This window comes from Anopheles funestus, unplaced genomic scaffold (assembly GCF_943734845.2).
Source record: "Anopheles funestus unplaced genomic scaffold, idAnoFuneDA-416_04 scaffold_8_ctg1, whole genome shotgun sequence".
Lineage (NCBI taxonomy): Eukaryota > Metazoa > Arthropoda > Insecta > Diptera > Culicidae > Anopheles > Anopheles funestus.
In genome coordinates, this window is record NW_026045349.1 from 854,695 (window position 1) to 871,228 (window position 16,534).

At 47.2% G+C, this 16,534-nt stretch overlaps 1 long non-coding RNA gene across 6 annotated transcripts in view; it reads right to left on the minus strand.

Moving 5' to 3' along the window:
* LOC125774440 (uncharacterized) overlaps positions 1-16,534 on the minus strand; it is a 79,554-nt gene that overhangs the window by 23,631 nt on the left and 39,389 nt on the right. For 4 of the 6 annotated variants that reach the window (XR_007420892.1, XR_007420895.1, XR_007420896.1 and 1 more), the window contains exon 3: positions 6,288-9,695. This is a non-coding gene — a long non-coding RNA (uncharacterized LOC125774440). The other 2 variants (XR_007420897.1, XR_007420894.1) reach the window with 2 other exon arrangements.

The following is a 16,534-nucleotide window of genomic DNA, read 5'->3' on the forward strand; positions in this document are numbered from 1 at the left end:
CGGGAAAATCTTGCAACTATTAGCCCAAAGTGTGGCCAACATATTGTAATCGGTGGTTTTTAAATAAATAATAATTTTAATACAAATAAATGAAGAAAACTGAACGCGCTTTTGCACGCTACGCTACGATCAACGCGACCAAAACATCGTATACTGCGAGCGGTCTTGCAGCTTTCCACATTGACCCATAAGGATTCATCATTCACCCGTACGATGTGGACGCGTTGCTTTCCACATGGACTCATTCACCGGCATTAAACATTCACCCGCAAGGATCGTGCAAGCGCCCGTACACTGCGAGGGCTAGCGTTGCTTTCCACATGGACGCCGTGAGGATTCCATATGGATTCCGACAGGATTCCACATGGACTCGAAAGCTTCCATATTCATCCGCCAGGATCGTGCATGCGCCCGTACGCTGCGAGCAGTCCCGATGCGTTCCACATGGATTCCACATCGACCCGCGTCACGCCCCTAGGATCGTGCAGGCGCTCGTACGCGGTGTACACACATGGTGTCTTTGAATGTGTTAGTGTGTATCGATGCGCGATCCCAACGCGCATTCTCGCTTTAGCAGGATGATCGTTAGTGAGGTAGAGGGAGAAAGGGCTAATTGGGATCGACAGCGTACCGTGTATATGCGTATGTGCACGTTTTTTATCTCACTTCGCCTGTAGGTAAGAACATAGCGGCAATAGTATTTATTAGCAGGCGTGGTTGAATTGCACATTGGGATTAGCCAAGACACTTTAGCCAAGACACCTTAGCCGAGACACATTAGCCAAGACACCTTAGCCAAGACACCTTAGCCAAGACACATTAGCCAAGACACCTAAGCCGAGACACATTAGCCAAGACACTTTAGCCAAGACACCTTAGCCGAGACACATTAGCCAAGAAACCTTAGCCAAGACACCTTAGCCAAGACACTTTAGCCAAGACACCTTAGCCAAGACACTTTAGCCGAGACACATTAGCCAAGACACCTTAGCCAAGACACCTTAGCCAAGACACCTTAGCCAAGACACCTTAGCCAAGACACATTAGCCAAGACACCTTAGCCAAGACACCTTAGCCAAGACACATTAGCCAAGACACCTAAGCCAAGACACCTTAGCCAAGACACATTAGCCAAGACACCTTAGCCAAGACACATTAGCCAAGACACCTCAGCCAAGACACCTTAGCCAAGACACCTTAGCCAAGACACATTAGCCAAGACACCTTAGCCGAGACACATTAGCCAAGACACCTTAGCCAGGACACATTAGCCAAGACACATTAGCCAAGACACCTTAGCCAAGACACCTTAGCCAAGACACCTTAGCCAAGACACCTTAGCCAAGACACTTTAGCCAAGACACATTAGCCAAGACACCTTAGCCGAGACACTTTAGCCAAGACACCTTAGCCAAGACACATTAGCCGAGACACATTAGCCAAAACACCTTAGCCAAGACACCTTAGCCAAGACACCTTAGCCAAGACACCTTAGCCAAGACACCTTAGCCAAGACACATTAGCCGAGACACATTAGCCAAGACACCTTAGCCAAGACACCTTAGCCAAGACACCTTAGCCAAGACACATTAGCCAAGACACCTTAGCCAAGACACCGTAGCCGAGGCACATTAGCCAAGACACCTTAGCCAAGACACCTTAGCCAAGACACCTTAGCCAAGACACTTTAGCCGAGACACATTAGCCAAGACACCTTAGCCAAGACACATTAGCCAAGACACCTTAGCCAAGACACCTTAGCCAAGACACTTTAGCCAAGACACCTCAGCCAAGACACCTTAGCCAAGACACCTTAGCCAAGACACATTAGCCAAGACACCTTAGCCAAGACACATTAGCCAAGACACCTTAGCCAAGACACCTTAGCCGAGACACATTAGCCAAGACACTTTAGCCAAGACACATAAGCCGAGACACATTAGCCAAGACACCTTAGCCAAGACACCTTAGCCAAGACACCTTAGCCAAGACACATTAGCCAAGACACCTTAGCCAAGACACCTTAGCCAAGACACATTAGCCAAGACACCTTAGCCAAGACACATTAGCCAAGACACATAAGATAAGAAACATTAGCTTAGACACCTTAGCCAAGACACCTTAGCCAAGACAACTTAGCCAAGACACATTAGCCAAGACACATTAGCCAAGACACCTTAGCCAAGACACCTTAGCCAAGACACCTTAGCCAAAACACCTTAGCCAAGACACCTTAGCCAAGACACCTTAGCCAAGACACATTAGCCAAGACACCTTTGCCAAGACACCTTAGCCAAGACACATTAGCCAAGACACCTTAGCCAAGACACATTAGCCAAGACACCTTAGCCAAGACACCTTAGCCAAGACACCTTAGCCAAGACACATTAGCCAAGACACCTTAGCCAAGACACCTTAGCCGAGACACATTAGCCAAGACACTTTAGCCAAGACACATAAGCCGAGACACCTTAGCCAAGACACCTTAGCCAAGACACCTTAGCCAAGACACATTAGCCAAGACACATTAGCCAAGACACCTTAGCCAAGACACATTAGCCAAGACACCTTAGCCAAGACACCTTAGCCAAGACACATTAGCCAAGACACCTTAGCCAAGACACCTTAGCCAAGACACATTAGCTTAGACACCTAAGCCAAGACACCTTAGCCAAGACACCTTAGCCAAGACACCTTAGCCAAGACACATTAGCCAAGACACCTTAGCCAAGACACCTAAGCCAAGACACCTTAGCCAATACACCTTAGCCAAGACACATTAGCTTAGACACCTAAGCCAAGACACCTTAGCCAAGACACATTAGCCAAGACACATTAGCCAAGACACCTTAGCCAAGACACATTAGCCAAGACACCTTAGCCAAGACACCTGAGCCAAGACACATTAGCCAAGACACCTTAGCCAAGACACCTTAGCCAAGACACATTAGCTTAGACACCTAAGCCAAGACACCTTAGCCAAGACACCTTAGCCAAGACACCTTAGCCAAGACACATTAGCCAAGACACCTTAGCCAAGACACCTTAGCCAAGACACCTTAGCCAAAACACCTTAGCCAAGACACCTTAGCCAAGACACCTTAGCCAAGACACCTTAGCCAAGACACCTTAGCCAAGACACCTTAGCCAAGACACATTAGCCAAGACACCTTTGCCAAGACACATTAGCCAAGACACATTAGCCAAGACACCTTAGCCAAGACACATTAGCCAAGACACCTTAGCCAAGACACCTTAGCCAAGACACCTTAGCCAAGACACATTAGCCAAGACACCTTAGCCAAGACACCTTAGCCAAGACACCTTAGCCAAGACACATTAGCCAAGACACCTTAGCCAAGACACCTTAGCCAAGACACCTTAGCGAAGACACCTTAGCCAAGACACATTAGCCGAGACACCATAGCCAAGACACCTTAGCCAAGACACCTTGGCCAAGACACCTTAGCCAAGACACATTAGCCAAGACACCTTAGCCAAGACACATTAGCCAAGACACCTTAGCCAAGACACCTTAGCCAAGAAACCTTAGCCAAGACACATTAGCCAAGACACCTTAGCCAAGACACATTAGCCGAGACACCTTAGCCAAGACACATTAGCCAAGACACATTAGCCAAGACACCTTAGCCAAGAGACTTTAGCCAAGACACATTAGCCAAGACACATTAGCCAAGACACCTTAGCCAAGACACCTTAGCCAAGACACATTAGCCGAGACACCTTAACCAAGACACCTTAGCCAAGACACATTAGCCAAGACACTTTAGCCAAGACACATTAGCCAAGACACATTAGCCGAGACACCTTAGCCAAGACACATTAGCCAAGACACATTAGCCAAGCACCTTAGCCAAGAGACTTTAGCCAAGACACATTAGCCAAGACACATTAGCCAAGACACATTAGCCAAGACACCTTAGCCAAGACACATTAGCCAAGACACATTAGCCAAGACACCTTAGCCAAGACACCTTAGCCAAGACACCTTAGCCAAGACACATTAGCCAAGACACCTTAGCCAAGACACCTTAGCCAAGACACCTTAGCCAAGACACATTAGCCAAGACACATTAGCCAAGACACCTTAGCCAAGACACCTTAGCCAAGACACCTTAGCCAAGACACATTAGCCAAGACACCTTAGCCGAGACACATTAGCCAAGACACCTTAGCCGGGACACATTAGCCAAGACACATTAGCCAAGACACCTTAGCCAAGACACCTTAGCCGAGACACATTAGCCAAGACACCTTAGCCAAGACACCTTAGCCAAGACACCTTAGCCAAGACACTTTTGCCGAGACACATTAGCCAAGACACCTTAGCCAAGACACCTTAGCCAAGACACCTTAGCCAAGACACCTTAGCCAAGACACCTTAGCCAAGACACATTAGCCAAGACACATTAGCCGAGACACCTTAGCCAAGACACATTAGCCAAGACACATTAGCCAAGACACCTTAGCCAAGAGACTTTAGCCAAGACACATTAGCCAAGACACCTTAGCCAAGACACCTTAGCCAAGACACCTTAGCCGAGACACCTTAGCCAAGACACATTAGCCGAGACACCTTAACCAAGACACCTTAGCCAAGACACATTAGCCAAGACACCTTAGCCAAGACACATTAGCCAAGACACATTAGCCAAGACACCTTAGCCAAGACACATTAGCCGAGACACCTTAGCCAAGACACCTTAGCTAAGACACTTTAGCCAAGACACATTAGCCAAGACACATTAGCCAAGCATCTTAGCCAAGACACTTTAGCCAAGACACCTTAGCCAAGACACATTAGCCAAGACACATTAGCCAAGCACCTTAGCCAAGAGACTTTAGCCAAGACACATTAGCCAAGACACATTAGCCAAGACACATTAGCCAAGACACCTTAGCCAAGACACATTAGCCAAGACACATTAGCCAAGACACCTTAGCCAAGACACCTTAGCCAAGACACCTTAGCCAAGACACCTTAGCCAAGACACATTAGCCAAGACACCTTAGCCAAGACACCTTAGCCAAGACACATTAGCCAAGACACCTTTGCCAAGACACATTAGCCAAGACACATTAGCCAAGACACCTTAGCCAAGACACCTTAGCCAAGACACCTTAGCCAAGACACATTAGCCAAGACACCTTAGCCAAGACACATTAGCCAAGACACCTTAGCCAAGACACCTTAGCCAAGACACCTTAGCGAAGACACCTTAGCCAAGACACATTAGCCGAGACACCTTAGCCAAGACACCTTAGCCAAGACACATTAGCCAAGACACATTAGCCAAGACACCTTAGCCAAGACACATTAGCCAAGACACCTTAGCCAAGACACCTTAGCCAAGACACATTAGCCAAGACACATTAGCCAAGACACCTTAGCCAAGACACATTAGCCGAGACACCTTAGCCAAGACACATTAGCCAAGACACATTAGCCAAGACACCTTAGCCAAGACACCTTAGCCAAGACACTTTAGCCAAGACACCTTAGCCAAGACACATTAGCCAAGACACATTAGCCAAGACACCTTAGCCAAGACACATTAGCCAAGACACCTTAGCCAAGACACCTTAGCCAAGACACCTTAGCCAAGACACATTAGCCAAGACACCTTAGCCAAGACACATTAGCCAAGACACCTTAGCCAAGACACCTTAGCCAAGACACATTAGCCAAGACACCTTAGCCGAGACACCTTAGCCAAGACACATTAGCCAAGCCACATTAGCCAAGACACCTTAGCTAAGACACTTTAGCCAAGACACATTAGCCAAGACACATTAGCCAAGACACCTTAGCCAAGACACCTTAGCCAAGACACATTAGCCAAGACACCTTAGCCAAGACACATTAGCCGAGACACCTTAGCCAAGACACCTTAGCCAAGACACCTTAGCCAAGACACCTTAGCCAAGACACCTTAGCCAAGACACATTAGCCAAGACACATTAGCCAAGACACCTTAGCCAAGCATCTTAGCCAAGACACTTTAGCCAAGACACCTTAGCCAAGACACATTAGCCAAGACACATTAGCCAAGCACCTTAGCCAAGAGACTTTAGCCAAGACACATTAGCCAAGACACATTAGCCAAGACACATTAGCCAAGACACCTTAGCCAAGACACATTAGCCAAGACACATTAGCCAAGACACCTTAGCCAAGACATCTTAGCCAAGACACCTTAGCCAAGACACCTTAGCCAAGACACATTAGCCAAGACACCTTAGCCAAGACACCTTAGCCAAGACACATTAGCCAAGACACCTTTGCCAAGACACATTAGCCAAGACACCTTAGCCAAGACACTTTAGCCGAGACACATTAGCCGAGACACATTAGCCAAGACACCTTAGCCAAGACACATTAGCCAAGACACCTTAGCCAAGACACCTTAGCCAAGACACCTTAGCCAAGACACCTTAGCCAAGACACATTAGCCAAGACACATTAGCCGAGACACCTTAGCCAAGACACATTAGCCAAGCCACATTAGCCAAGACACCTTAGCTAAGACACTTTAGCCAAGACACATTAGCCAAGACACATTAGCCAAGACACCTTAGCCAAGACACCTTAGCCAAGACACATTAGCCAAGACACCTTAGCCAAGACACATTAGCCGAGACACCTTAGCCAAGACACCTTAGCCAAGACACCTTAGCCAAGACACCTTAGCCAAGACACCTTAGCCAAGACACATTAGCCAAGACACATTAGCCAAGACACCTTAGCCAAGCATCTTAGCCAAGACACTTTAGCCAAGACACCTTAGCCAAGACACATTAGCCAAGACACATTAGCCAAGCACCTTAGCCAAGAGACTTTAGCCAAGACACATTAGCCAAGACACCTTAGCCAAGACACATTAGCCAAGACACCTTAGCCAAGACACATTAGCCAAGACACATTAGCCAAGACACCTTAGCCAAGACACCTTAGCCAAGACACATTAGCCAAGACACCTTAGCCAAGACACCTTAGCCAAGACACATTAGCCAAGACACCTTTGCCAAGACACATTAGCCAAGACACATTAGCCAAGACACCTTAGCCAAGACACGTTAGCCAAGACACCTTAGCCAAGACACATTAGCCAAGACACCTTAGCCAAGACACATTAGCCAAGACACCTTAGCCAAGACACCTTAGCCAAGCATCTTAGCCAAGACACATTAGCCGAGACACCTTAGCCAAGACACATTAGCCAAGACACATTAGCCAAGACACATTAGCCAAGACACATTAGCCAAGCACCTTAGCCAAGAGACTTTAGCCAAGACACATTAGCCAAGACACATTAGCCAAGACACATTAGCCAAGACACCTTAGCCAAGACACATTAGCCAAGACACATTAGCCAAGACACCTTAGCCAAGACACCTTAGCCAAGACACCTTAGCCAAGACACCTTAGCCAAGACACATTAGCCAAGACACCTTAGCCAAGACACCTTAGCCAAGACACATTAGCCAAGACACCTTTGCCAAGACACATTAGCCAAGACACATTAGCCAAGACACCTTAGCCAAGACACATTAGCCAAGACACCTTAGCCAAGACACATTAGCCAAGACACCTTAGCCAAGACACATTAGCCAAGACACCTTAGCCAAGACACCTTAGCCAAGACACCTTAGCCAAGACACATTAGCCAAGACACCTTAGCCAAGACACATTAGCCAAGACACCTTAGCCAAGACACCTTAGCCAAGACACCTTAGCGAAGACACCTTAGCCAAGACACATTAGCCGAGACACCTTAGCCAAGACACCTTAGCCAAGACACATTAGCCAAGACACATTAGCCAAGACACCTTAGCCAAGACACATTAGCCAAGACACCTTAGCCAAGACACCTTAGCCAAGACACCTTAGCCAAGACACCTTAGCCAAGACACCTTAGCCAAGACACATTAGCCAAGACACATTAGCCAAGACACCTTAGCCAAGCATCTTAGCCAAGACACTTTAGCCAAGACACCTTAGCCAAGACACATTAGCCAAGACACATTAGCCAAGCACCTTAGCCAAGAGACTTTAGCCAAGACACATTAGCCAAGACACATTAGCCAAGACACATTAGCCAAGACACCTTAGCCAAGACACATTAGCCAAGACACATTAGCCAAGACACCTTAGCCAAGACACCTTAGCCAAGACACCTTAGCCAAGACACCTTAGCCAAGACACATTAGCCAAGACACCTTAGCCATGACACCTTAGCCAAGACACATTAGCCAAGACACCTTTGCCAAGACACATTAGCCAAGACACATTAGCCAAGACACCTTAGCCAAGACACCTTAGCCAAGACACCTTAGCCAAGACACCTTAGCCAAGACACCTTAGCCAAGACACATTAGCCAAGACACATTAGCCAAGACACCTTAGCCAAGCATTTTAGCCAAGACACATTAGCCGAGACACCTTAGCCAAGACACATTAGCCAAGACACATTAGCCAAGCACCTTAGCCAAGAGACTTTAGCCAAGACACATTAGCCAAGACACCTTAGCCAAGACACATTAGCCAAGACACCTTAGCCAAGACACATTAGCCAAGACACATTAGCCAAGACACCTTAGCCAAGACACCTTAGCCAAGACACCTTAGCCAAGACACATTAGCCAAGACACCTTAGCCAAGACACCTTAGCCAAGACACATTAGCCAAGACACCTTTGCCAAGACACATTAGCCAAGACACATTAGCCAAGACACCTTAGCCAAGACACATTAGCCAAGACACCTTAGCCAAGACACATTAGCCAAGACACCTTAGCCAAGACACATTAGCCAAGACACCTTAGCCAAGACACCTTAGCCAAGACACCTTAGCGAAGACACCTTAGCCAAGACACATTAGCCGAGACACCTTAGCCAAGACACCTTAGCCAAGACACATTAGCCAAGACACATTAGCCAAGACACCTTAGCCAAGACACATTAGCCAAGACACCTTAGCCAAGACACCTTAGCCAAGACACATTAGCCAAGACACATTAGCCAAGACACCTTAGCCAAGACACATTAGCCGAGACACCTTAGCCAAGACACATTAGCCAAGACACATTAGCCAAGACACCTTAGCCAAGAGACTTTAGCCAAGACACATTAGCCAAGACACCTTAGCCAAGACACCTTAGCCAAGACACCTTAGCCGAGACACCTTAGCCAAGACACATTAGCCGAGACACCTTAACCAAGACACCTTAGCCAAGACACATTAGCCAAGACACTTTAGCCAAGACACATTAGCCAAGACACATTAGCCGAGACACCTTAGCCAAGACACATTAGCCAAGACACATTAGCCAAGCCACATTAGCCAAGACACCTTAGCTAAGACACTTTAGCCAAGACACATTAGCCAAGACACATTAGCCAAGACACCTTAGCCAAGACACCTTAGCCAAGACACATTAGCCAAGACACCTTAGCCAAGACACATTAGCCGAGACACCTTAGCCAAGACACCTTAGCCAAGACACCTTAGCCAAGACACCTTAGCCAAGACACCTTAGCCAAGACACATTAGCCAAGACACCTTAGCCAAGACACCTTAGCCAAGACACATTAGCCAAGACACCTTAGCCAAGACACCTTAGCCAAGACACATTAGCCAAGACACTTTAGCCAAGACACATTAGCCAAGACACCTTAGCCAAGACACCTTAGCCAAGACACTTTAGCCAAGACACATTAGCCAAGACACCTTAGCCAAGACACATTAGCCAAGACACCTTAGCCAAGACACCTTAGCCAAGACACCTAAGCCAAGACACCTTAGCCAAGACACCTTAGCCAAGACACATTAGCCAAGACACCTTAGCCAAGACACCTTAGCCAAGACACATTAGCCAAGACACTTTAGCCAAGACACATTAGCCAAGACACCTGAGCCAAGACACCTTAGCCAAGACACCTTAGCCAAGACACATTAGCCAAGACACCTTAGCCAAGACACCTTAGCCAAGACACCTTAGCCAAGACACCTTAGCCAAGACACTTTAGCCAAGACACTTAAGCCAAGACACATTAGCTAAGACACTTTAGCCAAGACACATTAGCCGAGACACATTAGCCAAGACACCTTAGCCAAGACACTTTAGCCAAGACACATTAGCCGAGACACCTTAGCCAAGACACATTAGCCAAGACACCTTAGCCAAGACACCTTAGCCAAGACACCTTAGCCAAGACACATTAGCCAAGACACCTTAGCCAAGACACATTAGCCAAGACACCTTAGCCAAGACACCTTAGCCAAGACACATTAGCCAAGACACCTTAGCCAAGACACATTAGCCAAGACACCTTAGCCAAGACACATTAGCCAAGACACCTTAGCCAAGACACATTAGCCGAGACACATTAGCCGAGACACCTTAGCCAAGACACATTAGCCAAGACACCTTAGCCAAGACACATTAGCCAAGACACCTTAGCCAAGACACCTTAGCCAAGACACCTTAGCCAAGACACATTAGCCAAGACACCTTAGCCAAGACACCTTAGCCAAGACACATTAGCCAAGACACCTTAGCCAAGACACCTTAGCCAAGACACATTAGCCAAGACACCTTAGCCAAGACACATTAGCCAAGACACCTTAGCCAAGACACCTTAGCCAAGACACTTTAGCCAAGACACTTAAGTCAAGACACATTAGCTAAGACACTTAAGTCAAGACACATTAGCCGAGACACATTAGCCAAGACACCTTAGCCAAGACACATTAGCCAAGACACCTTAGCCAAGACACATTAGCCAAGACACCTTAGCCAAGACACCTTAGCCAAGACACCTTAGCCAAGACACATTAGCCAAGACACCTTAGCCAAGACACCTTAGCCGAGACACATTAGCCAAGACACCTTAGCCAAGACACATTAGCCAAGACACCTTAGCCAAGACACATTAGCCAAGACACCTTAGAAAAGACACATTAGCCGAGACACATTAGCCGAGACACCTTAGCCAAGACACATTAGCCAAGACACCTTAGCCAAGACACCTTAGCCAAAACACATTAGCCAAGACACATTAGCTTAGACACCTTAGCCGAGACACCTTAGCCAAGACACCTTAGCCAAGACACATTAGCCAAGACACCTTAGCCAAGACACCTTAGCCAAGACACCTTAGCCAAGACACCTTAGCCAAGACACCTTAGCCAAAACACCTTAGCCAAGACACCTTAGCCAAGACACCTTAGCCAAGACACTTTAGCCAAGACACTTAAGCCAAGACACATTAGCTAAGACACTTTAGCCAAGACACATTAGCCGAGACACATTAGCCAAGACACCTTAGCCAAGGCACATTAGCCAAGACACCTTAGCCAAGACACCTTAGCCAAGACACATTAGCCAAGACACCTTAGCCAAGACACCTTAGCCAAGACACTTTAGCCAAGACACCTTAGCCAAGACACCTTAGCCAAGACACATTGGCCAAGACACCTTAGCCAAGACACCTTAGCCAAGACACATTAGCCAAGACACATTAGCCAAGACACCTTAGCCAAGACACCTTAGCCAAGACACCTTAGCCAAGACACCTTAGCCAAGACACATTAGCCAAGACACCTTAGCCAAGACACCTTAGCCAAGACACATTAGCCAAGACACCTTAGCCAAGACACATTAGCCAAGACACCTTAGCCAAGACACCTTAGCCATGACACATTAGCCAAGACACCTTAGCCAAGACACCTTAGCCAAGACACTTTAGCCAAGACACTTAAGCCAAGACACATTAGCCAAGACACATAAGCCAAGACACATTAGCCAAGACACATTAGCCAAGACACATTAGCCAAGACACCTTAGCCAAGACACCTTAGCCAAGACACCTTAGCCAAAACACCTTAGCCAAGACACCTTAGCCAAGACACCTTAGCCAAGACACTTTAGCCAAGACACTTAAGCCAAGACACATTAGCTAAGACACTTTAGCCAAGACACATTAGCCGAGACACATTAGCCAAGACACCTTAGCCAAGACACATTAGCCAAGACACCGTAGCCAAGACACATTAGCCAAGACACCTTAGCCAAGACACATTAGCCAAGACACATTAGCCAAGACACATTAGCCAAGACACCATAGCCAAGACACATTAGCCAAGACACCTTAGCCAAGACACCTTAGCCAAGACACATTAGCCAAGACACCTTAGCCAAGACACCTTAGCCAAGACACATTAGCCAAGACACCTTAGCCAAGACACCTTAGCCAAGACACATTAGCCAAGACACATTATCCAAGACACCTTAGCCAAGACACTTTAGCCAAGACACATTAGCCAAGACACATTAGCCAAGACACCTTAGCCAAGACACCTTAGCCAAGACACATTAGCCAAGACACCTTAGCCAAGACACATTAGCCAAGACACCTTAGCCAAGACACCTTAGGCATGACACATTAGCCAAGACACCTTAGCCAAGACACATTAGCCAAGACACCTTAGCCAAGACACCTTAGCCAAGACACATTAGCCAAGACACCTTAGCCAAGACACCTTAGCCAAGACACTTTAGCCAAGACACTTTAGCCAAGACACATTAGCCAAGACACCTTAGCCAAGACACCTTAGCCAAGACACATTAGCCAAGACACATTAGCTTAGACACCTTAGCCGAGACACCTTAGCCAAGACACCTTAGCCAAGACACATTAGCCAAGACACATTAGCCAAGACACCTTAGCCAAGACACCTTAGCCAAGACACCTTAGCCAAAACACCTTAGCCAAGACACCTTAGCCAAGACACCTTAGCCAAGACACTTTAGCCAAGACACTTAAGCCAAGACACATTAGCTAAGACACTTTAGCCAAGACACCTTAGCCAAGACACATAAGCCAAGACACCTTAGCCAAGACACCTTAGCCAAGACACCTTAGCCAAGACACCTTAGCCAAGACACCTTAGCCAAGACACCTTAGCCAAGACACCTTAGCCAAAACACCTTAGCCAAGACACCGTAGCTAAGACACCTTAGCCAAGACACCTTAGCCAAGACACCTTAGCCAAGACACATTAGCCAAGACACCTTAGCCAAGACACCTTAGCCAAGACACATTAGCCAAGACACCTTAGCCAAGACACCTTAGCCAAGACACATTAGCCAAGACACATTAGCAAAGACACCTTAGCCAAGACACCTTAGCCAAGACACCTTAGCCAAGACACCTTAGCCAAGACACCTTAGCCAAGACACCTTAGCCGAGACACATTAGCCAAGACACCTTAGCCAAGACACATTAGCCAAGACACCTTAGCCAAGACACATTAGCCATGACACATTAGCCAGACACCTTAGCCAAGACACCTTTGCCAAGACACATTAGCCAAGACACCTTAGCCAAGACACATTAGCCGAGACACCTTAGCCAAGACACATTAGCCAAGACATCTTAGCCAAGACACTTTAGCCAAGACACTTAAGCCAAGACACATTAGCTAAGACACCTTAGCCAAGACACATTAGCCGAGACACATTAGCCAAGACACCTTAGCCAAGACACATTAGCCAAGACACCTTAGCCAAGACACCTTAGCCAAGACACATTAGCCAAGACACCTTAGCCAAGACACCTTAGCCAAGACACATTAGCCAAGACACCTTAGCCAAGACACCTTAGCCAAGACACATTAGCCAAGACACCTTAGCAAAGACACATTAGCCAAGACACATTAGCCAAGACACCTTAGCCGAAACACATTAGCCAATACACATTAGCCAAGACACCTTAGGCAAGACACCTTAGCCAAGACACCTTAGCCAAGACACATTAGCCAAGACACCTTAGCCAAGACACCTTAGCCAAGACACATTAGCCAAGACACCTTAGCCAAGACACATTAGCCAAGACACCTTAGCCAAGACACATTAGCCAAGACACCTTTGCCGAAACACATTAGCCAAGACACCTTAGCCAAGACACATTAGCCAAGACACATTAGCCAAGACACCTTAGCCAAGACACCTTAGCCAAGACACCTTAGCCAAGACACCTTAGCCAAGACACTTTAGCCAAGACACATTAGCCAAGACACCTTAGCCGAGACACATTAGCCAAGACACCTTAGCCAAGACACATTAGCCAAGACACATTAGCCAAGACACCTTAGCCAAGACACCTTAGCCAAGACACCTTAGCCAAGACACCTTAGCCAAGACACCTTAGCCAAGACACTTTAGCCAAGACACATTAGCCAAGACACCTTAGCTGAGACACATTAGCCAAGACACCTTAGCCAAGACACATTAGCCAAGACACATTAGCCAAGACACCTTAGCCAAGACACCTTAGCCAAGACACATTAGCCGAGACACATTAGCCAAGACACCTTAGCCAAGACACCTTAGCCAAGACACCTTAGCCAAGACACCTTAGCCAAGACACATTAGCCGAGACATATTAGCCAAGACACCTTAGCCAAGACACCTTAGCCAAGACACCTTAGCCAAGACACATTAGCCAAGACACCTTAGCCAAGACACCTTAGCCAAGACACCTTAGCCAAGACACCTTAGCCAAGACACATTAGCCAAGACACCTTAGCCGAGACACCTTAGCCAAGACACATTAGCCAAGACACCTTAGCCGAGACACCTTAGCCAAGACACCTTAGCCAAGACACCTTAGCCAAGACACTCTAGCCGAGACACATTAGCCAAGACACCTTAGCCAAGACACATTAGCCAAGACGCCTTAGCCAAGACACCTTAGCCGAGACACATTAGCCAAGACACCTTAGCCAAGACACATTAGCCAAGACACCTTAGCCAAGACACCTTAGCCAAGACACCTTAGCCAAGACACATTAGCCAAGACACATTAGCCAAGACACCTTCGCCAAGACACCTAAGCCAAGACACCTTAGCCAAGACACATTAGCCAAGACACCTTAGCCAAAACACATTAGCCAAGACACTTTAGCCAAGACACCTTAGCCAAGACACCTTAGCCAAGACACCTTAGCCAAGACACATTAGCCAAGACACCTTAGCGAAGACACCTTAGCCAAGACACCTTAGCCAAGACACCTTAGCCAAGACACTTTAGCCAAGACACATTAGCCAAGACACATAAGCCGATACACATTAGCCAAGACACATTAGCCAAGACACCTTAGCCAAGACACATTAGCCAAGACACCTTAGCCAAGACACCTTAGCCAAGACACCTTAGCCAAGACACCTTAGCCAAGACAACTTAGCCAAGACACCTTAGCCAAGACACATTAGCCAAGACACCTTAGCTAAGACACCTTAGCCAAGACACATTAGCCAAGACACCTTAGCCAAGACACATTAGCCAAGACACCTTAGCCAAGACACCTTAGCCAAGACACTTTAGCCACGGCACATTAGCCAAGACACATTAGCCAAGACACATAAGCCGAGACACATTAGCCAAGACACATTAGCCAAGACACCTTAGCCAAGACACATTAGCCGAGACACCTTAGCCAAGACACCTTAGCCAAGACACCTTAGCCAAGACACTTTAGCCAAGACACATTAGCCAAGACACTTTAGCCAAGACACATAAGCCGAGACACATTAGCCAAGACACATTAGCCTAGACACCTTAGCCAAGACACATTAGCCGAGACACCTTAGCCAAGACACCTTAGCCAAGACACCTTAGCCAAGACACCTTAGCCAAGACACCTTAGCCAAGACACCTTAGAGAAAACACATTAGCCAAGACACCTTAGCTAAGACACCTTAGCCAAGACACATTAGTCAAGACACCTTAGCCAAGACACATTAGCCAAGACACCTTAGCCAAGACACATTAGCCAAGACACCTTAGCCAAGACACCTTAGCCAAGACACCTTAGCCAAGACACCTTAGCCAAGACACATTAGCCAAGACACCTTAGCCAAAACACATTAGCCAAGACACCTTAGCTAAGACACCTTAGCCAAGACACATTAGCCGAGACACCTTAGCCAAGACACCTTAGCCAAGACACATTAGCCAAGACACCTTAGCCAAGACACCTTAGCCAAGACACCTTAGCCAAGACACATTAGCCAAGACACATTAGCCAAGACACCTTAGCCAAGACACTTTAGCCAAGACACATTAGCCAAGACACCTTAGCCAAGACACCTTAGCCGAGACACATTAGCCAAGACACATTAGCCAAGACACCTTAGCCAAGACACCTTAGCCAAGACACCTTAGCCAAGACACCTTAGCCAAGACACTTTAGCCAAGACACATTAGCCAAGACACATAAGCCGAGACACATTAGCCAAGACACATTAGCCAAGACACCTTAGCCAAGACACATTAGCCAAGACACCTTAGCCAAGACACCTTAGCCAAGACACTTTAGCCAAGACACATTAGCCAAGACACATTAGCCGAGACACCTTAGCCAAGACACCTTAGCGAAGACACCTTAGCCAAGACACCTTAGCCAAGACACCTTAGCCAAGACACTTTAGCCAAGACACATTAGCCA